At 37.7% G+C, this 23675-nt stretch overlaps 1 protein-coding gene across 3 annotated transcripts in view; it reads left to right on the forward strand.

The window, feature by feature from the left end:
• PAPPA (pappalysin 1) overlaps positions 1 to 23675 on the forward strand; it is a gene marked incomplete at its 5' end in the record, with an annotated part of 543378 nt that overhangs the window by 19010 nt on the left and 500693 nt on the right. The window contains one exon of one of the 3 annotated variants that reach the window (XM_079927209.1): positions 22409 to 22605. The exons of the other annotated variants lie outside the window; for them this stretch is intronic. Of the gene's footprint in view, positions 1 to 22408; positions 22606 to 23675 lie in introns of those variants that run through there. 3 annotated transcript variants of the gene reach the window in all.

Raw genomic sequence — 23675 nt, forward strand, 5'->3', positions numbered from 1 at the left:
ATGAACATTGGGGTGCATGTATCCTTTCAAACCATGTTTTTCTCTGGATATAAGCCCAGGAGTGGGATTGCTAGATCACATGGTAGCTCTATCTCTAGTTTCTTAAGGAACCTCCATACTGTTCTCCATAGCGGCTGTGACTGTAACAAATTGCCACAAATTTAAAAGGTTAAAAAACACAAATTTGTTTTAAAATTTAAAAGTTTATAATTCTGGAGGTCAGAAATCTGAAATGGGTTTCAGTGGGCTAAAATCAAGTTGTTGACAAGAGTGCATTCCTTCCTGGAGGCTCTGTGGTGTGGGACAGTCTGTTTTCCTGCCTTTTCCATGTTCTACAGACTTCCAGCATCCTTAGCGGGGAGTACCAATCCCCCCCACAATGTCATTAAAGTCAGGAATGGCCAGTAGAATCCTTCTCACATCACATCATTCTGACACTAACTCTTCTGCCTCCTCCTTCCTCACTTAAAGGACCTATGTGATTACACTGGACCACCTAGATAATTCAGGATAATCTCCTTATTAGCAACTATAATTCCATCTACACTCTTATTTCTTCCTTGCCATGTAACATTATAATTCACAGGGGTTTAGTATGTAAATGTCTTTGGGGGAGGGAGTTATTATTCTGTGTTTCACATACAATTACACTTAATAAATGTAAAAGGAATGATGTAAATAGAAAATTACTATTTGGCAAGACTATAGTGATAATTATTGTATGCATCTGTGGATACTATATAGTTAGGGATGATGAGAAACAGAACATTTGAATAGTTTTAAAGGGTCTCCCCACATGTTACTTACTAATTGCAAATGGAGTTACTTTGCATGCATAAACATGGCAGATACCACCATAATCAAGTGACTAGTGAGCTACATATGTATAATTGGAGTTCCCAAAGGCAAGGAGAGAGAACAAAAAAAGTATTTGAAGAAATGACTGAAAATTATCCACATTTGATGAAAACTATAAACCCACGTATCTGAGAAGCATAACAAACCCTTAGCGGAAGAAATATGAAGAAAACGACACCAAAGCATATCACCATCAAATTTCTTAAATCAGTGTTAAAAAAAAAAAAAAAATCTGAAGAGCAACAGAGGGAAAAAAGAAAACACATTATAAACAGAGTGTCAAAGACGAGTATAACTCTGACAACTCCTCAGGAAAAGTGGAGCTCTGAACACAACAAATCAACATTATTAAGTATTGAATGAAAAAAAAAAGCCAATCTTCAATCTGGAATTTTATAACCAGAAAAAATATTAAAAAATTTAAAGCAAAATGAAGTATTATACAAACAAAAAGCTGAACGTACTCATCTCTAGCCAACTACCTCTAGAAGGAATGTCTTTAAAAAATCCTTTGAGCAGAAAATAATGCCAAGGGGAAATTTGCCTCTATACAAAGGAATAGACAATATTGGAGGTGGTAAATACATGTGTAACAATAAATATTTGTATCCAATTTTATTAAATTTAATTCAAATGTAATTAAGTGACTTTGGTTTCCCACCAGGAAGGAGTAACATATTTACCTTACTCCACTGAAACTAAACGCAAGCAGAAAACGTGAACCAGTGGTTTTGAAGACATCAGGCAATGAAGGGCAGTGGTCCTTCAGAGACAGCAGACGAATAATGTGAGCCCTGTAATGATCACAGCTTGCTGCCTTGAGAGAGTTTCCAGACGTAGCAGCAAGAAAATGGAACACAGTCTGAGCCAGAGAGACTCTCTGAGTTGAGATGGAGCTCAGAATCCCAGAAGACCAAGGTGGCTAGAATTTACAAAGTAACAGAGAATTAGCTGCATAGAGAGTTCTCTAAACGTATGCAGAGGGTGTCCCTCAATTTTTTTTAGCTCAATATCGTTAGGACGTTAATTCTTCCAAACTTGACCTATAGATTCAATGCAGTATACAAAACACTAGCATGGATTTTTGTAGAAATTAACAAACTGTTTCTGGAATTCAAATGAAAAAGCAAAAGACCTAGAATAGCTAAAATAATTTTTAAAAAAAAGTATGGTAGACAAACACTACTTGACGTTAAGACTGCTCTGAGCTGGCATTTTTTCAGAATGCAAATATTGCTGATGCTTTGCCTCAGAGCTCACTTCTTCTGAGGTCATGTGAGCCAGAGACATGAAGACATCTGTTTCCCTTCAGGGGCCTCATCAGTAGCAGTTTCCTGTCACAAAGTTACACTCCATGTTTCCAAATACATATAATCTTGTTCTAGTACTGCCTGTCCTCAAACTGTCCTTTTCTTTCTTTCTTTGTTTCCATTCATGGGACTCTGCTAAAAACATTGTAGATACCTTGACTGAAAAACATTGTCAACACCTTCCACAGTAGGTAGATGGAGGGTAGGTAGCCAGGTCGGTATATACATAGATCTAACTATCTGGGAGTAAGTGCAGATAGTTGCTTGAACAAGTTGTCATTTCTTAGCGCCGATAAGGATTCTAGACGTCGTGAGCCTCAGGATCCTGGAGAGCAAGTCTTCTGTTGAACGTAATTTTCACATAGTAGCTCAAGATTTCAGTAATTATTTCCTGTAAAAAATGGGGACTATGAGATTGCTGATTTTTTTAAAATTTTATGTTACTGTGATATGACTACTTTGTATTTCTTTTATTTCTACATTCCTTGAATTATCGCCTAAGCATGTCCTTGCTTCTGTATATTACCATAAATCAAATTACCCCAATAATGGACACCAAGAGAAACTCTAAAATAATCGTCTTATTGGATGCAAATTTAATTTAGTTCGGTTCCACAAACATTTTTGAAGCCCTACTGTATTTTTGACCCTAAGTTACAAACATAAATAGTAGTGGTTTCTCTCCACAGAAAGAAACAGAATGAAAAGGAAATGTGAATATTAACTTTCATTGCAATTTCTCCAGCCTTCAGATGTAAGTTCGTATTGCCTCTAAATTTCAGAAGGTAATTATGAGAACCAGAATGAACCAACATGAAATAACGTGTGAATGTGTGATCTTTTCCAGGGCAAAAGCTATATAATCTAGGGTAAAGAACGTTGGTTTGGCAAAGACAGTTCTGGATTTGAATCTTAGGTCCACACTTCCTCACTCTGGAACTTTTCCAGGCCTGTTACACTTTCTCGGCCTCTATTCTTACATCTCTAAGATGAGGATAATTATGTCTTTCTAACAGGGCTGTTTTGAAGGTAAAACGAGATAGTTGATATTAAGCTTCCAGTTTAGGACAGGACAACCTGGTCAGTGTTCAGTCCAACAAATTTTCTTCGTCTAGAATGGAACAAGGGACTGTCTGAAAGGCTGCTGATCATCAGGAGAAGGGAGAAGGCTGTCAGCAGAAGAACATAACAATTTATAAATTTCTTATTTCACAACAAGCTCTGGGACATCCATCGTCGATGGAAATAAACAAACTCTGAGTCTGGGGCCCGTTCCCAGCTGTGGAGTCCAATGCAAATGCACCTGAATGACTAAAGTGTGTTGCAAATGACTCACCAACCCCCGACTGCAATCTGGGTCCATCTGCTGAGCAGCGCCTACCGCTCCCCGCAAAAGGGGCCCATGAGAACTTCTACAGATCATCTCTTGGAAAGAGGAAAGTTTGCTTGCTCTCAAGGTGTGTCTTAAGCCGTCATTCCAATTATTTAGCAGACTGTATTAAAGAAGCAGGCAGCTTTCTTCCAGAATCTTTAGAGCTCATCAAGTTCCAATCCCTCTTTTAGGAAAACTGGTTTCAGGGAGGGGAGGTGTGACCTCCCCAAGGTCTCACAGACAGACATCCAGATCTCTCTTTCTTTAATCTGACACAGTTCTGCTTTGCAATGTGCTGTACTCAGTAAAGTGTTTGCTGATAGTTTTTCCTTGAGAGTTATAGGATGGGAGTGGAATGACAGTGATGGTGAGCATGTCCCAAATCCCTCCAAGACCCACCCAATATCTTCACATGCTGAGGATTTTTCTGGATTCTTGGACACATGCAGTCTGATCCCTGGTTGCTAAACTACCCACACATGGCTTTTCTCTCTTCATCTGCTGTGATCTTTTGAATCCTTCTTTGCAAGAATTCAGTTACCCAGTGCTGCAAATACATACTTCCATCCACTCACTTCTCTTAGCAGATAATGCTCATCGCTGAGTCTGGCCCTTGTTCTCACTGACTTGGAAAGTTGCCTAAAATATTTTCTTAATACAGTCTTCTAAACAGCGAACACATGTGGAGGACATTTCCAAAGCTACTCACTGTGCTATCACAAAGAAAGGTGGACCTCCATTAGGCAATGTTCTCCTTCAGAGCAAACTTACACACACATACAAATGTGAATCTAGTCTAACGATGCACCTAGAGGTTTGGCACATAGAAAGTGCTCCACAGTTATTTGTTGAACGAAAGACTGAAACAACTGAATAAATGTGCTAAGTGTTAGACCCACTTTTCCAAGTAACAATCACTCTTCTAGAGGATCTTGGATATAAAAGGGACATTACTGATCAAAGGGAACATCAAGAGATTCAGAGAGAGAGGGAACAACTGGACAAGGATTTCATTTGATTATAATAAAAACAGAATAGTACGTAGACTTTTCAGTAGAACGAAAATGAAAATGTCAGACATTTGAGCAGGGATGGGGATCCCATAAAACTTGTTTCTACCTACTTGTCCATAAAAATCAATGTGATTTTTATGGATTTTTAATAGTTAATAACCCTTAGAACAGTTTCTAAAATGAAAGCACATGCACACCCACACTTAGGATCTTGTACATTGAATTGTTTTCTCTGTAATCAATAAAACAGTGGGAAATGAAATTATCCACTGTGTTTGGTCCCTTTTTGTAGGGCTTTGAACTATATATGTTTATTATACTGTAATGTGCTGAGATAAAAGTTTTGGCTTGCTATGGCAATGAGTGGAATTGGCTGCTTCTCTCACATTGAGGTGAATACAGAAATCATGGTGTCCAGAAAAAAGAGACTGGCGGGGAAATAGGATTTGAGGGCCATGACGCTACTCCTTCTTTAATACAATGATAATTATTGACAAGTGTGGTCAAAAGCCAATGAGTCATCTTTATAACAAAACTTGCTAAGGAAACCCAGCTGACTCAAAGGTACATTGAAGACCTATGGCAATAAGTGTCTGGGTTTTCCATTAGCGAGCCTTTCCACAAATGGCTATACTGTTTTCGTTTCGTTTTGTTGTTTTTAAATTAATTACTTAGAGAATTTTATCCTGAATTTTTAGAGAAGAGAAAGGAAAACATTTAGGCAGAAGACCAATGATAGACATGAATGAGCAAGTTTTTATTGGAATGGTTCAGAACAGGGAAGGGGAGTGAGCCATTGTGCTGGAAACAGAACTAAGTTTTGGAAGGCTGGCAGCCGGGGCCCAGCTCACTCTTGTTTGCTAAGTCCTTCCTCTCAAAGGACCTCACTTGTGTCATCTGTAAAAATGAAGGGATTTTGTACATCACTTTGGAACATCCTTTGGCAGTATCTCCTACAGCTGATTATACGTATACCCTATGATTCAGCAATTGTACTGCTAAGTGTGTACCAACAGACACAAGTGCACATGTGCACCAAAAGATACGCACAGCGATGTTCATATCAGTATGACTTGTAATAATAAAACTGGGAGTATCCCAAGTGTCCATCAACCCTAAAACGTGTTATACTTATAAAATAGAATATTATATAGCAGTGAAAAGGAATGCGCAAAGCCATGGAAATGTTGAGGAAATGTGCCAGGCACACCAGGATAGATCAAGTCTCCTAAATAATTTTTTTTTCTCTTGGTCATGGGGACTTCCCTTACCCCCTTGCAATAATTTACTGCAGTTTCTGTTCAACAGAAAACCTTTTTAAAAAGTGTAAATCATGTCCTATCTTCTGTGTTTAAATGCCTCCAACGAAGTCCAATGGAATTGGAATAAAACATGAGTCATCACCTTGACTTACCAGGTCTCCCATGACCCGTCTCAGTACTCGCCTACTCTCATCCTCTCCCTTTGTTACAATGGCCTTATTTCTGTTTCTCGTATACATTATGCTTATACCGAACTCAGGGAGTTTGTACATGCCGAGCCCCCATTAGAAAATTCTCCCAGAAAATTTCCTGGATAGCCCCTTATAATCATTCAAGTCCAGGTATCACCTATTGAGAGAGCTTTGCCCAAGACCAACCTAGCTAAAGTAATGTTTACCTCACCCCAAATTACTACCACATCACCTTATTATATATTCTTTACAGCAGTTTTCACTCACCTCATTTATGTGCCTTACTTTCTTGTGTTTACGTGGTTTTTGATGTGAATGTTGCAGTGAAGGGCGTTGATGTGGTTTACAGGTGACGCCAGTGGTATTGGTGGTACAGAGAGTAGCTATTCAATAACAGTTTTTCTGTGGTCTGGGTTTTCATCACTCCTTCTCATGGTTGAATTCAGTAACTCATGATCCAGTCAGAGGGATCCATGTGGGTCCTCTCTTCATCTCTGATTCCATCACGATCATATTCACTGGCTTCTGCTCACTGGGTGAAGCCATTTCCCAGGCTTGATTTGAGAATGAGAACTTTACAGATTTCTCTCTCTCATTTACAGGCTTTAGTATGATCTGAGCACAGAATTCTCTCAAAAGGAAGAATATTCTTAGCAGATTTCTAGGACATTAACATGAACACCAGTAGCCGAGTTCCAGTCAATTACCTTCTCCCTTGCATAGCATATCTTGGATAAAATAACACCTTTTTGGTGCTTTGTATTTGTTTAGTTTGTTTATTTGTATTCTAATCCCGAGGAACCCAAGTACTCCCAACAGCATTGAGAGATGTAGGAAATACATAGAAGCACCATGAATGCTCAATAACTATATGTACCCCCAAAATCTGAAGTTCTTTTACAACTTTTCAGTGCTATGTTTACTGGATATTTACTCTTAGGCAGAGACTGCATATGTTAATTCCTCCAGACCCTCTTCCCTTCTTTAAAAGAATACGTGGATTTAGCAGGGAAAAAATAAAATAACAGATTGGCATTGAGATGTAGTATAAATATTTTGGAGTTTGATCTGCACTCAAGTCTTGGTTCAACACATAGTAGCTGTGTGAGGTTGACAAATTATTTGACCTCTCTGAGCCGCAATTTCCTCGGTAGTACGATAAGACACGTAACACCTGCTTTGCTTTTTTGCTCGGTTATTGAAGGATGTAAATGAGTTTATTGAATCCTTGGGAATTCAATAATTGTCATTTCTCTTCATCAGCCACAAGATTCCACAAAAGTGGCCTTTACTTGAAATGTAGTCAAATGAAGGAGCTGGGTCTTTTTGTCGCCCCTTGAAGAACACGGTTGCTCTACATGGGTAATTGCAGTTCTTTTACTGTCAGTCTGGGGAGTATTAATCTCAGCTGAATGAAGCCTTGGTGTAAATATGCACCCACTGAGAAGTAGGATCAGTTTACAAACAATTATGCAAATATGGCTGTATGTTTTTCTCCAGACCTAACCACAGCATGAGTGGAGATTAATCAATGTGGACATTGTTGGAAAATGGAGCATTTCACGATGTCCTTCCTGAGAAGATAAGAATTAGTGTCTGACGTTGAGTCTCAGTTCAACTGTATGAGTGGGGTCAAGATGAGGATTGGCTGAATTATCTCTGTTCTATTTCAAATAATTATCCCAAAAGAATCTAAACAGTGAAGCATAGCTGGGGTGATGGAGGTGAGAAGGATCCAAAGACAGTTTGTAAGTTCCTATTATTCCATGGTAAATATTAATGGAAATACCCATTTTATACAATCCAAACCAGCCCCCTAGACTACTATTACCTTTTATCTCTTAAATTTCAATAAAAGAATGAATCCTGCCCTGTATGTAGAGGAGGTAAAAGATCCTTCTACAACTGTGAATTTTTTAAATCATTCATCAAGGACAGTTGGAGAAGGAGGGACCATTTATATTCATATCTAAATGTATTATTGTGTATATTATATCCATATCCATATCATATGTATTATATATCATAAATATTATACATAATATCCAAACTATTGAGTAACCGAGTGACCATGCTGAAGTCATCATTTCATTTCTATGAGCAAAAGTTTTCTTATTTGTATAGTGGGAATAAATTATATGAAAATTGTCATTTAAGGGTAAAATACTCTAAAATTTAAGAGACAATTTGCATAACTATTATTTCCATCAAAGGCACACTCATTTATTTGGATAAGAATTTGAATTTATTTTATTTAAAAAAGTTTTTATTTTATATTGGAGTGTAGTTGATTAACAATGTTGGGTTAGTTTCAGGTGTACAGCAATGTGATTCAGTTATACATGTACATGTTTCTACTTTTCAAATTCTTTTCCCATTTAGGTTATTAGAGAGTATTGAGCAGAATTCTCTGTGCTATACAGTAGGTCCTTGTTGTTTATCTATTTTAAATATAGCAGTGTGTACATATCAATCCCAGACTCCCGATCTGTCCTTCCCTCCCCACCTTTCCCTCTGATAACCATAAGTTCATTCTCTAAATCAGAGTCTGTTTCTGTTTTGTAAATAAGTTCATTTGTATAATTTTTTTTAGATTCCACATATAAGTGATAACATATGATGTTTGTGTTTCACTGTCTGATTTACTTCACTTAGTATGATACTCTCCAGCTCCATCCATGTTCCATGTTGCTGCAACATGGAATGGCATTATTTCATTCTTTTTAATGGCTGAGTAATGTTCCTTTGTAGATACGTACCACATTTTCTTTATCCATTCCTCTGTTGATGGACATTTAGGTTGCTTCCACATCTTGGCTATTGTAAACAGCGCTGCAATGAACATTGGGGTGCATGTATCTTTTTTTTGTTGTTTGTGTTTTGCAATTCTATAACTTTATTCAACAATCAGCAGTTAGTTCTTATCCACATTAACTGTAGATTTTTTTTTTCAAACCATGTTTTTCTCTGGGTATATGCCCAGCGGTAGGATTGCTGGATCATATGGTAGCTTTATTTTTAGTTTCTTAAGGAACCTCCATACTGTTTTCCATAGTGACTGCACCAATTTACATTCCCACCAACAGTGTAGAAAGGTTCTCTTTTCTCCACACCCTCTCCAGCATTTATTACTTGTTGACTTTTTGATTATCGCCGTTGGGACTGCTGTGAGGTGATATCTCATTGTAGTTTTGATTTGCTTTTCTGCATTTCTCTAATAATTAGCGATGTTGAGCATCTTTTCACGTGCCTCTTGGCCATCTGTATGTCTTCTTTGGAGAAACGTCTATTTAGGCTTCTGCCCATTTTTTGATTGGGATTTTTGGGTTGTTTTGATATTGAGCTGCATGAGCTGTTTGTAAGTTTTGGCAATTAATCCCTTATCAGTCACATTGTATGCAAATATTTTCTCCCATTCTGTGGGTTGTTTTATCATTTTGTTTATGGTTTCCTTTGCTGTGCAAAAGCTTTTGAGTTTAATTAGGTCCCTCCCAATTTGTTTATTTTTTAAAAGTTTCCATTACTGTAAGAGGTGGATTGAATAAGGTATTGCTGCGATTTATGTCAAAGAGTGTCCTGCCTATGCTTTGCTCTAAGAGTTTTATAGTATCTGGTCTTAATTTTAGGTCTTTAATCCATTTTGAGCGTATTTTTGTGTATGTAAAAGAATGTTCTAATTTCAGTTTTTTACATGTAGCTGTCCAGTTTTCCCAGCACCACTACTGAAGAGACTGTCTTTTCTCCATTGTATAGTCTTGCCTCCTTTGTCATAGATTAATTGACCATAGGTGAGTGGGTATATTTCTGGGTTTTCTGTCCTGTTGCAGTGATCTATATTTCTGTTTTTGTGACAGTACCATACTGTTTTGATGGCTGTAGCTTTGTACCATAGCCTGAAGTCTGGGTGCCTGATTGCTCTAGCTCCATTTTTCTTTCTCAAGAACGTTTTGGCTTTTTGAGGTCTTTTGTGTCTCCATACAAATTTGAAGATTTTTTGTTCTAGTTCAGTGAAAAATGCCATTGGTAATTTGATAGGGATTGCATTGAATCTGTAGAAGAAATTGAATTTGTTAATTCATTTTTTAAACAAATTTATATTGAGTACCTATTATGGATCAAGTTCAATTTTAGACAGTGGAATAAATTATTAAACTAAAGATACAAAAACCACTGCCTTCATGGAGATTACATTCTAGCATAGGGGCACAGACAACAGATAAATTATACGTATCTGTATATGTATATATACATATATAACCTATTTATGCACACACACAAAAACCACATAGCGTATAGTACTATAAGTTTGATGGAAAAGAAATTGAATAAGATTTCCTGAGAAGGTTCTATTTGAGCCAAGACTTAAATGAGTTGAATCCCCTGAACATATGAAGATATTATTGATTAAAAGACCAAGTGAATATCTGTGTTGAATACATTGAATTCTGTGAGTCTCTGTTTCTCCTTGATAATAGAACTTCCCATTCCTTTAAGACAAGTAAACAGAATGTTTAAATTACACTAGAGAAAATGATAAATTTTCTGATAAAAATTTGATAAAATGATAAATGTGATAAATTAAGTTACATCAGTATGGCTTAAGTAGGAGGAAAGTGTAAAAAAGCACATACAGAACTAGGAACTAGAACCTGCAAGATCTGTGTTCTGTTCTCGCTCTGGGTGTAACTAGCCTAGAAACCTTGGGTGAAAACTAACCTGAATTTTTCTGTCTCTCAGTAGCCTTTTTTTTTTTTTTTTCAAAACTGGGCTAATATTTGTTCTACCTGTACCAAAGTTATTTATGAGGATCATTTGGGTATAGCATAACTGTACCATGAAACATGTAGAAGTCCTATATGGAAGCAAGATGCTTTAAGCAAGATTGAATTAGCATAATGTCTTATTTGCCTGACAAGATCTTAAGTGTTATAAATCAGTCTACATCTTTTCAGTAAGCGTCTTACTACAAGTTTACTGTTACAAGTACAGAAGCTCCTCTACTAAAGAAATTTCACATTATATAGGTTCATAGTTTTTTTTCTTAAAAAGCTGCTCACCAGAACAAAAGTTACACTGACTATATCCAAGCAGATGAAATAGTCACATGAAATCATCCATACACTTTTTAATTGGTTTTAGTCTCATCCATTCTCTTTTTAATTGGTTTATGTCATGTGCACTCTGATGTAGCACACTTTTACGTTTTATGATGAAGACAGCCAAAATGGAAACATCTTTGGATATATATTTTAAGAGTTGACAGGAAACAATAAGATTCAGATTTAATGCTGTCAACATCTCTGGTTCTCCTGTGAAACTTCACTTTACATAGATGTTTAGCAATATTTTGGACATGTAATAGATGGACTTCTGCACAGCTACTTAGAATCCAGCCTTGTCTAAAAGATCCTTCTATGCTCACTTTTATGACTATTTTGGAAATCATGGGCTTGCACAGATAGGTACTATTTTTAGGTGTATGTAGTAGGCTAGATAACAGCTCCCCCAGATGTCCATGTCCTATCCCCCAAAACCTACGAACGTTACTTCATATGGTAACAGGGATTTGATCCATGTGGTTCAGGATCTTGAGATGGAGAGAGTATCCCACATTAGCCAGGTGTGCTCTAAAGGTAATCACAGTGCTTCTATAAGAAGGAGGCAGAAGGAGATTTGACCTCAGAGACAGAAGAGGAGAAAGTGATGTGATGATGAAATAGAGATGTAAAGATGCTATGCTGCTGGCTTTGAAGCTGGAGGAATGGGTCATGAACCCAGAAATGCAGCTTTACAGGTTGGAGTAACCAAGGAAATGGATTCTCCCCAGAGAACTTCCCAAGGTGGCAAAACCATGCTGTCACCTTGGTTTTGACCCAGTGAAACTGATTTCAGACTTCTGAATCCTAGAACTGTAAAAGACTAAATGTGTGTTGTTTTAAGCTACCAAGTTTGTAATAATTTATAACAGCATTAGTAGGAAATTAATACAGGGTGAACCTCAACTTATCAGCAGCATCCCCCTCTAGGAGATGCAATTTATTAACTCAACATTGGGGTACGCTCTGTTAAACAAGTTTCAGATGCATTGCACCCAGAATTTTGAGAGCATCTGGTACATCTTCACTATATCAGAGAGCAGAAAAATTTCTGTTCTGGAAGGAGATGAAACTAGATTAATACTCTGCTTCTACCTGGAATAATACAGTCTTCAATATGTTGCTGAACTTCTCTGGGCTTCGATATTCTTGTGTATAAAAGGGAGCTGATGATAATAATACCACAAGTCTTAGGTCAAGATGAGATGAAATAACGCATGCTCAGCACTTAGCATAGATTTTTAGCATGTATTATGTATCAGGAACATATTAACTTCTTTTTTGGGGGCTGTGTCGGGTCTTAGTTGCGGCATGTGGGATCTTTTGTTAAGGCATGTGGGATCTTTCGTTGTGGTGTGCAGGTTTTCTCTCTCTAGTTGTGGCACGTGGGCTCCAGAGCGCATGGACTATGTAGTTTGCAGCACGCGGGCTCCCTTGTTGAGGTGCATGGGCCCAGTAGTTGTGGCGCAAGGGCTTAGTTGCCCTGCGGCATGTGGGATCTTAGTTCCCCGACCAGGGATTGAACCCACGTCCCCAGCATTGGAAGGCGGATTCTTTACCACTGGACCACCAGGGAAGTCGCTGTTTTGTTTTGTTTTGTTTTGTTTTCCTTGATCACAGCAAACCCCAAGATGCAGCAATCTATTAGAAAGACCAGCATCTTCTCTAGACACAAGCTAGGTCGCCACAAACACTAAATGTAAGATTTAAAGTAAAAAGAAAACAATATTGAGTGTTTAACTTATTGGCACTTATTTTTTTATTTTTATTTTTTTGCGGTACGCGGGCCTCTCACTGTTGTGGCCTCTCCCGTTGCGGAGCACAGGCTCAGGACGCACAGGCTCAGCGGCCATGGCTCACGGGCCCAGCCGCTCTGCAGCATGTGGGATCTTCCCGGACCGGGGCACGAACCCGCGTCCCCTGCATCGGCAGGTGGACTCTCAACCACTGCGCCACCAGGGAAGCCCAATTGGCACTTATTGATTGAAAACACTTGTCCAGATGACCCATTGTTCCTTGTTCTCACTTCTGCCCCTGTGTGTTATTATAAACTCCCGTCCCATAAATGCCCATGCAGAGCCCAGATGACCACACCTGTGTTAAAGAGCATCTGTCACCTGGGTGAAAATTATCATTCAGAGTTGGAGACCTGAGCTCTATCACTGGCAAGAAAAATGATGACTGAAGCGTTTCCATATGTGCCTTAATTTTCTTGTATGTAAAATTGAGATATACTAAAGTTTCCTGTATCAGTGGGCTATCTTAAAGGTTCAATGCTACTTGAATACATAGAATTAAGGAAAATAGTAAAGCAAAGTGGCTAAAATATAGCAACTGCTCAAAAGATGACAATTATGAACAATTATAATTGTTAGACACTGGGAATATAAAATCAATTAAAAATTGTATGATTTGTTCAAGGATTTTACAAGTCCTGGTATTAAACTTTGAGTGCCCAAGGAAATAGATGGATTGATAGTTGGATAGATAGATAGATGATACTTAGATAGATAAAAATAACTCTAAGTGGCCTGTGTTCTACATCAACTCTGTCCATTACAAGTATAATGCATACTACATATATCATTTTACATTTTCTAGTATCCACATTAAAAAAAAGCAAAAAGAAACAAGCAAAATAAGTAATGAGTAAACAAAATTATTTTAATAACACATATTATTAACTCACTATATCTAAAATAGTATGTCAAATATTTTGCATTCTTTTTAATATACTTTGTCTTTGAAACATTATTGAACATTTTCAGTAATTGAATTGAACATCCATTGTTAACTTATTTAAATTAATTAAAATTACCATTTTAAAATGAGTTTCTCAGTCTTAGTAGCTTTAAATGTTCAAATAATGGCTACTACATTGGACAGTGTCGTTCTCTTTTTGTAAGATTACATATCAAATAGTCTATGCCTTCTGGAAATTTATTCTCCTAGATTTTCAAATGCCATCCCGGAACTGAGCTGGGGGATTTCTTATTGTACTGTATATATTACTGACTATTACATTATTACACAGCACCCTGCAGAGCTGTGACCACTGCTTTAAAGATGAAATATTATGCACTGCAATTTTATAAAGCATCGGCTTAAGAAACATTCATTTGAAAAAAATAATTGGAAGGAATGTGGTGACAAAGGCAGAAATGTAAAGCATCAGTAAATGTAAATTGTCGGGGAAGGAAGTATAAAGTAAGTAAGGCATGTGGGTATTCATTCATTCTATGGTGGAATTACCAACACTGAGCCAAGAGCCAGGAGACCTGGCTCTGTGAGGAGAGTGCTAAAATTTTAGTGTGTTTTTGTTTTTCCCTTCTGGCCTGACTTCCCACCTCTTGCAATATCATGGGCTCAGCCTTCAGAGACCCACAGTTACTCTGCACACATAGAGATGCTGCATTAATTATAACAACAGCAGTAATATGCTAATCAATAACTAAGATCAAAAGAAGTAAATTCTGAAGTATAAGAATTAAGAGGTAGAGCTAAGCCAAATGCATATGCTTTCAAGTTAATGCAATGGTGGCTTAAAAAGGTAACAGACAAGATAGGAATTGAACTCTCTGTAGAAACAGGAAGTATGGAGTTATGACTACAGGAAACTGGGAACTTTATGTGCTGTAAATAAAGCCAGGGCTCTGAAAGATTGTAGAATCCATGTAATAAGGGGACAAAAATCTTCCTACAAGTCCAATAAAGTAGCAAGAGAACTCATCTTCTGCCTGTGCATATGGAGGAAAAAAATGCATCTACATTGAGAAATTGAAAAATCTAGCATGTGCCATGCATGGATTTTGGGTCAGAATATACGTTATTCACATGGAGTAGGGATCACAAGGAGGGAAATAATGCAAAAAACACTCTAAGACCATAAACCCCATGGTTTTGGCAGAAACAAATAAAAGAAACCACACTGTGAAGACACTTCCAGGACCCAGAGGACATGTGTCTCTCATTGACAGAGGGGATAGAGTGTGGGGGAAAGACCACCACGAAAAATAAACACATAATCCAAAAATACAAATTACTTGAGGAAATGATCTACCACATGGGAGATCAACAGAAACAACAAAGCATAAAATTAATACCCCAAGACACTGAAATTACAGAACATAAGAAAGAGGCTATCAAATAAACACATTTTAAATGATTAAAGAGAACATAGAAGGAAGCAAATTAAAATAGAACAAGAACTTATCAAAAATGAATAATTAGAATTAAAAAATAGATATTATAAAACAAAAAAAATTATATAATCTTAAATTTTTAAAAAAGTCAATGTCTGGGTTAAACAGATTAGTCATAGTGAAAGAAGTAAAGACCTGGAAGATAAAAAAGGCCAAGTTACCTAGATGGAAGCACAGATATAAGCAGATGTAAGTAAAGAAAAAAGAGGTTAAGAGTTATTGATCAGAAAATTACAAGTTTCAGTATTTTATATTAGGAATATATTATTAACAGCCTAAAATAATATGTGGCACATAGAAGGTACTCTAGAAATATTTGCTGAAAGGATGAATGAACGAATAGAAATCCCAGAAAAAGAAGACGGATAATCCATGGCAAGAAAAAAAGTGAAAAGTAAAGAGATAATAGCTCTAAATTTTTCAGAATCAGAGCGAGGTATAAGATGTAAGTTAAATACAGTGAGTCCTAAAGAGGAAAAGCTGAAATAAACATACACTTAAAAACCATAGGCACAGTAGAAGTCTTACAAAGCAAACAAACGAAAAAACTAATCTCAAAAACAGAAACTAGATGTTCAGTAGACTTAGCAGCAACAGTAGAGACTAGAATGAAATAATATATTCGACATGCCAAAGGATAGTAATTTTAAGACAATGATTCTGTAAGACCTCAAAGTTACTCAAGATCGATAATAAATTGAATATATTTTCAGCAAAGACTGAAGACTTACAAATCATCACAAACAAGTGTTGCTAAAGGTTGTATTTCAGAAAGTTGCAAGTTGTATAGAGAAGGAATTAGAGATGGCAAAAAATAATAATGAATAAAGAAGTTACTTGATATGTAAGTAAATCTAAATAAAAAGAAACAGAAACAATATTAACTTAATTGAGGTAATTAGAAATAAGGTGAAAACAAACTATTCCAAAACAATAGCATGAAAGATTGGGGTAATAGTATGAACAAGATGAAATATTCTAGGCTCTTTGAATCATTTAGTGGCAGTTTAAAGACATTGATAAACCTTAGACTGTTGTTATATATGCATTTTAAATTTTAAAAGTAAATGCCAAAAAATAGAAATGCCATATAGATAGTGTTTATGTATACATATAGTGAATATGTACCTTCACACACGTACCTTCAAAACTATTAGAGGAAATAAGAGAATAAACAAAATTTCATCAACCCAAATGAAGGCAGGAAGCAAGAAAAGAAAAACAAAGGAAACACATATTACATACAGAACACATAGTAGAATAACAGACGTGAACTCAGAAAGTCAGTAATCACCATTTACGTGACAATATTTATTTTACCCGATTAAGGACAGAAATTCTCAGATTGGATTTTTAAAAATGACAGCTACATGTTGTATATAAGAAATTCAAGTAAAATACAAAAAAATAGAGAAATGTCAGTAATAAAAAGATAGAATGAGATACACAGGCACATAGAGCCAAAAGAAAGCTGGAATAAGGAAATTAGTTTTACACAGAAAGAGCTTTAAGGCAAAAAGGCTTTTTAGGGATTAAAAAGTGCATTAGTTAATAATAAAGTGATAATCCCCCAGAATAACACTCTTGAACATGTATGTCCTTAACATCAGAACTTTAAAATATAGAAAGTAATAATTAACATAATAATGACAGTATGATACATTCATAATTATAGTGGGAGATTTTAATTTACTTCTCTCAGAAACTGGCAAGCAAAGAAAATAAAAAGAATAAATAAGCATATGACATGTCCTTAAAGAATGTTTCATAAACTAGTGCACACAAGAGTTCTAAGCAAGTCCAAAGACCTGATATCATATTATGTGACCACACTGCAAGCAAAATAGAAATCAGTAACAAAAAGGTAATCAAAGTCCTTCTTATACATTTAGGAAACTAAAATTAATTATCAATTAAGAAAGCATAATGGAAACCAGGACACTGAGAACTAAACCGCAATGGTAACATGCATTATTCAATCTTGTGTGATATGGCTAAAGCAGTGATTAGGGGAAATTTTATAGTCATCATTAAGAAAAGAAGATTATAAATAAATGCAATAGAAGGAACTCCTGCCATTTATGACAACATGGAAGACCCTAGAGGACATCATGCACAGTGAAATGAGCCAGATACAGAAAGACAAACACTGCATGATCTCACTTATACATGGAATTTAAAATGGTCAAAATAGAAGCAGAGAATAGAATGGTGGTTGCCCAGGGACTAGGGGTTGGGAGAAAGAGAGATGTTGGTCAGAAGATATAAACTTTCAGTTACAAATAAGTTCTGTGGATCTAATGTATACCATGATAACTATGGTTAACAATACAATGTTGTATTTGCTTAGAGGGTGGTTATTAATTGTTCCCAAAAAAAAGAAAGAAAGGAGGGAGGGAGGGAGGGAAGGAAGGAAGGAAAGGAAAGAAAGTGGTAATTAGGTATGGTGATGGATATGTTAATTAGCATGATCGTGGTGATTATTTCACGATGTATATACATCTATTACAACATCAAGTTGTATACCTTAAATATATACAGTTTTTGTTAATTATACCTCAGTAAAACTGAAAACAATAAATGAGACAGCAATGAATTTAAAAAATTAGAAAAAGAAAAAGTGTAGAAGAAAATAAAAGCAAAACATAAGGAAAATGAAAACAAAGAAACGATGTAATTGTATTCTTGAAAGGACTAACACAATGAAACTAAGCTGACTCAAGAAAAGAGGGAAAAAAAACGTATATAACTTTAACCACTAAATGACAAATTTCAACTCTTTTCTTATATCACACACAAGAAACAACTTGAAATAGATAGACAAATATAAGAGCTAAAACTATAAAAGTTCTAGAAGAAAACCTAGGAAGAAATTTTCATGACCTTGGATTGAGTAAAAAGTTCATAGATATGACATCAAAAGCATGATCCATAAAATAAAATAAAATTAATAAATTAGACTTCATGAAAATTAAAATATTTTTACAGCAAGAAAAGATTATGAAAATGAAAATGCAAGTTATGGACTTGGGGAAAATATTTGCAATCTGATATCTGATAAAGGACTTTTTTCCAGAATATATAAAGAACTTATGGAACTCAATAATAAGATGACAAACAATCCAATTAAAATGGGCAAAATATTTGAATAGACGTTTTATCAAATAAAATAAACAAGTGGCCAATAAGCACAGGAAAATATGCTTAACATTGTTAGTCATTAGGGAAACATAAATGGAAATCATAATGAGATACCACTATATATCCACTACAATGTCTGTAATCAAAAAGACAGACAATAATAGATGTCAGTGAGGATGTGGAAAAATGGAAATCTCCCTATATTGCTGGTAATGTCGAGTGGTGCAGAGTCACTTTGTAAACCAGTATGGCAGTTTCTGAAGTTATACATAAGCTTACTGTGTGACCCAGCGATTCTACTCTGACAACCCAGCAATTCTACTCTGGGTCAAATACCCAAAAGAAATATAAACGTCTGTCACACAGACTTGCATGTGAACATTCATAATAGCATTATTTTTTTAATAAATTTATTTATTTTATTTATTTACTTTTGACTGCATTGGGTCTTCGTTGCTGTGCATAGGCTTTCTCTAGTTGCGGTGAGCTGGGGCTACTCTTCATTGCGGTGCACGGGCTTCTCATTGCCGTGGCTTCTCTTGTTGCGGAGCATGGACTCTAGGTGCGCAGGCTTCAGTAGTTGTGGCACGTGGGCTCAGTAGTTGTGGCTTGCGGGCTCTAGAGCTCAGGCTCAGTAGTTGTGGTGCACGGGCTTAGTTGCTCTGCGGCATGTGGGATCTTCCCAGGCCAGGGCTTGAACCCGTGTCCCCTGTATTGGCAGGCGGATTCTTAACCACTGCGCCACCAGGGAAGCCCCATAATAGCATTGTTAATAACAGCCCAGACATGGAAACAATGGAAATGTCTATAAACTGGTGAATGAGTAAACAAAATGTGATGTATCTATATAATGGAATATTATTCAGCAATAAAAAGGAGCACACCATTGATATATATACCACCAAGTAGATAACTTCAGAAACATTATGCTGCAAGTATACTATATTCCTGATTGAACCTCTGATTGGTTCCAGGCATGCCGAAGGCAGGATTGATTAATTCACTGAACATATTTTAATTTAGCAACTTACTGTGTGCTGGGCCCTGTGTTCAGCCCCCAGGGAACAAGTGGTGACCAAGGCAGACAAGGCTGTGGCTCTCCTGGAGCTCATAGTTCACAGGGGAGATGGAGGATCAACAGCCAGATAAACTAGGTGACTTCAGAGTGGACCAATGACTATGAAGGGAATAACTAGAAGGAAGGAGGGGCACCTAGGAGAAGTGGGAAAAGAGAAAGCTCTCTGCAGAGGGGCCGCTGGAGCTGAGATTTGCAGGATGAGTTAGCCATGAGGAGATCTGCGGGAAATGAAAGAGCTGCAGGCTGGGGAGCAGCAAGTGCAGAGGCCCTGAGCTGGGAGAGAGGCTTGTGTGTTCCAGCAGCAGGAGGGAGAGCACTGTGGCTGGAGTCGGGGAGGCGTGAGGGAGGGCGTGAGGGGGGCAGCAGCGGACCAGGCAGGGCTTGCACATCTTTGGATTTCATCCTAAGAGCCATGGGAACCTGTTGGAGGATGTCATTCTGAGAGAGAGGTGATGTGATTTAGATTGTGGAGCGGCTCTGGCTGCCCGGAGCAGGATGGAGAGTGGGGGGCAGCAGGCCCTTGATTTGCCAGGAACCTCAACCCCCCCCCAAAAGCAGAAGCTGGGCGCAGGGGTGAGCAGAGCAGGTGTCAGCAAGGGCCCCCACTTCTGAGCTTCGCAGGAGTATTCTCTGAGATGAGGCCTGACTGGCTCTGGTCTGTCCGCTTTCTGGCTGTGTCAGAGCAACAGGCTCTGGACGCGCAGCCTCAGCGGCCATGGCTCACAGGCCCAGACGCTCCGCGGCATGTGGGATCTTCCCGGACCGGGGCACAAACCCGTGTCCCCTGCATCAGCAGGCGAACTCTCAACTACCGCGCCACCAGGGAAGCCCCCTGGGGACCTCTTCTGTTGCCCGCCAGCCAGCTGGGGTAGAGGTTCCGAGCCCTCCCCAGGAAAAGCCAACAGTCCCTTGGCCAGGTGATCAAGGTTAACATTACTAGTGACAGATCATGTTGACCTGATGTACTCCCTGATAAGATGTGATGAAATGTGCACTTCACCTCTGGACGTTCTTCCCCCAAACCTGTAATCTCAGTCTGAGTATGAGAAAAACATTACACAAACCTAAGTTGAAGGACGTTATCCAAATACCTGACTCCAAACAGGTTTTTAAATTTTAGCCATTCTAGTGAGTGTGTGATGACATCGTTGTTTTTATTGCATTTTCAATCTAACATGCAGTAAAATTGACCTTTATTAATGTGCAGTTCAATGACGTTGATACACATAGAGACAGATCTGTGTAACCACCATCACAGTCAGGATAGGGAAGAGCTTCATCACCCCAGAATATCTCCCTTGGGCTCTCCCTTCACAGTCACACCCCCTCCTCTAGCCCGGCCACCACTGATCTGTCAGCAGAGTTTTGTCTTAGTGCGAGTGCCACCAGCGAAGGAGTCCCACAGTGTTTAACGTTGGAGACTGGCTTGTTTTCACTTGGCGTAATGCCTTGGAGATTCATCCAAGTTGATGCATGTATGAAGTTCATTCCTTTTATTGCTGAGTAGTATTTCACTGTATGAATGTGCAGCAATTTGTTTATCCATTCACTGTATAGAGCTGCCGTAACTATTCATGTCACAGGTTTTTGTATGAACTTAAAATTTTTATTTCTCTAGGGTAAGTGCCCAGGAGTGGAACTGGAGGGTCATATGGCAGTTGTATATTTAACTTCATAAAGTGTCAAACTATAAAAAAAAAAAAATATGCTATGTGAAAACAGCTGGACATAAAAGACCACCTATTGTATGTTCAATTTATATGAAATGTCCAGAAAAGTTAAGCCTACAGAGAGAGACACAAGGGATATTTTTGGAGTGATTGAAATGTTCTAAATCTGGATAGTGGTCAGCCCTTTGTATCGTATTCCTAGGTTGCTCATCCAAGAATTCAACTAACCTTGAATTGAATGTGAATCAAATTTGACTGTAATGCAGATTATGAGATTAATTAAATTCGATATACATTCAGTTGTAAAACTACTCAATGTAGTTCCCAGAGAACATGTAATAATGTGGTGGCATTCTTGAGAATTCTCAGCTCCCATGTCTCTGAGCTGGGGGAGGCAGAATGGCATAGTGGAAAAAAGATTTGGAATTGCAGTAGTCCTCCCTTATCTGAGGTTTTGCTTTCTGAGGTTTCAGTTACCCATGATCAACCGTGATTTGACAACATTACATGAAAAATTCCAGAAATAAACAATTCATAAGTTTTAAATTTTGCACCGTTCTGAGTAGTGTGGTGAAATATCGGGCCATCCTGCTCCATCCGGAGTATCCCTTTATCCAGAGTATCCTGTCCATTAGTCACTTAGTAGCCATCTAGGTTATCAGATCAACTGTGAGGTAGCGCAGTGCTTGTGCTCAAGTAACACTTATTTCATTTAATAATGGCCCTGAAGCACGTGAGTAATGATGCTGGCAATTTGAATATGCCAAAGACAGGTTGTAAAGTGCTTTCATTAAGTGAAAGGATTAAAATTCTCGACTTAATAAGGAAAGAAAAAAATCGTATGCTGAGGTTGCTAAGACCTACGGTAAGAATGAATCTTCTATCAATGAAAGTGTGAAGAAGGAAAAATAAATTTGTGATAGTTTGGCTGTCATACCTCAAACTACAAAAGTTATGGCCACAATGCATGATAAGTGCTTAGTTAAGATGGGAAAGGAGTGCAATTTTGTGGATGGAAAACATAAACGGAAAACAAGTCCCAATTGACAGCAACATGTTGTGCCTGAAACAAGTGGCACCAGACGTTTAAGGATGGTTACATAGATTCAGAAATAGGTTTAGACTGGAAACCTAAAAAATTACTGGAGAAGCTATGTGTGTCTAGGAAGAAGCTGCTGCCACCATGTTGAAGTTAATTAAGGAGAGAGGATACCATCCAAACCAAGTCTTCAGCTGTGATGAAATCAGAACCTTCATTCATAAAACTGCAAAGGAGGCACCAGAGCCTGAGACGTGAAAGGACAGGTGAACTCTTACATTATGTGGCATCTCACATCATCATCACCATCACCGTCACCATCACCACCACCATCATCATCATCATCATCATCATCATCATCATCATCATCAGGGTCAGTACTAATATAACACAGTAAGACATTTTGAGAGAGAGAGAGAGAGACCACCTTCACACAACTTTTATCATAGTATATCGTTATAATTGTTTTATGTCTTTATTAGTTCTGGTTGTTAATTTCTGTTCCTAATTCATAAATTAAACTTTGTTTTGTGTATAGGAAATAACAGTATATACAGGATAACAGTAATATAACAGTAATAACAGTATATACAGGATACTGTTCATGGTTTCAGGCATCCACTGGGGTCTTGAAATAAAGCTCCTGAGGATAAGGGGGGGCTACCGTATAGGTCTTAGTCATAACATTTAAAGGCTGCACAAGTAAGTTATTGATTACCTGGGTCTCATTACCTGTAAAATGGCCTAATACTGTTTTGGTAGTGACGATTAAGGACTGCATTATATGGAGTAAATATATTGAAAACTGTAAAGTCCTATGTAAAATATTAAATTGCAATTGCTAGTATGTTTAGGTAACTTCTATGTGCCAGGGGTTATTTTAAATCATATTATGTTGTGTTATCTTGTTAAATGTTTAAAAAAATACAAGATAAGTAATATCTCCATTTTACAGTGAGGATAAAGAGTTACTACTCAAGGTTATTAGACAGTATATAGCATGGTATTGTCTTCATATTTGATTTTTTTTTAATTAATTAATTTATTTTTTTGGCTGTGTTGGGTCTTCGTTTCTGTGCGAGGGCTTTCTCTAGTTGTGGCGAGCGGGGACCACTCTTCATCGCGGTGCGCGGGCCTCTCACTGTCGCGGACTCTCTTGTTGCGGAGCACAGGCTCCGCACATGCAGGCTCAGTAGTTGTGGCTCACGGGCCTAGTTGCTCTGTGGCATGTGGGATCCTCCCAGACCAGGACTCGAACCCGTGTCCCCTGCATTAGCAGGCAGATTCTCAACCACTGCGCCACCAGGGAAGCCTCCCATATTTGATATTTTTAATTGTGGTTCCCTTCTCCTTTCCAATGTCATAGAACTAGATGAAACCTTTGTCTTTTCATGCTCACAGTATCACAGTGGCTTCCAAGTCATTCTCTCTACCTGCAGTCGC

Source organism: Stenella coeruleoalba (assembly GCF_951394435.1).
Source record: "Stenella coeruleoalba genome assembly, chromosome: 7".
Taxonomy (NCBI): domain Eukaryota; kingdom Metazoa; phylum Chordata; class Mammalia; order Artiodactyla; family Delphinidae; genus Stenella; species Stenella coeruleoalba.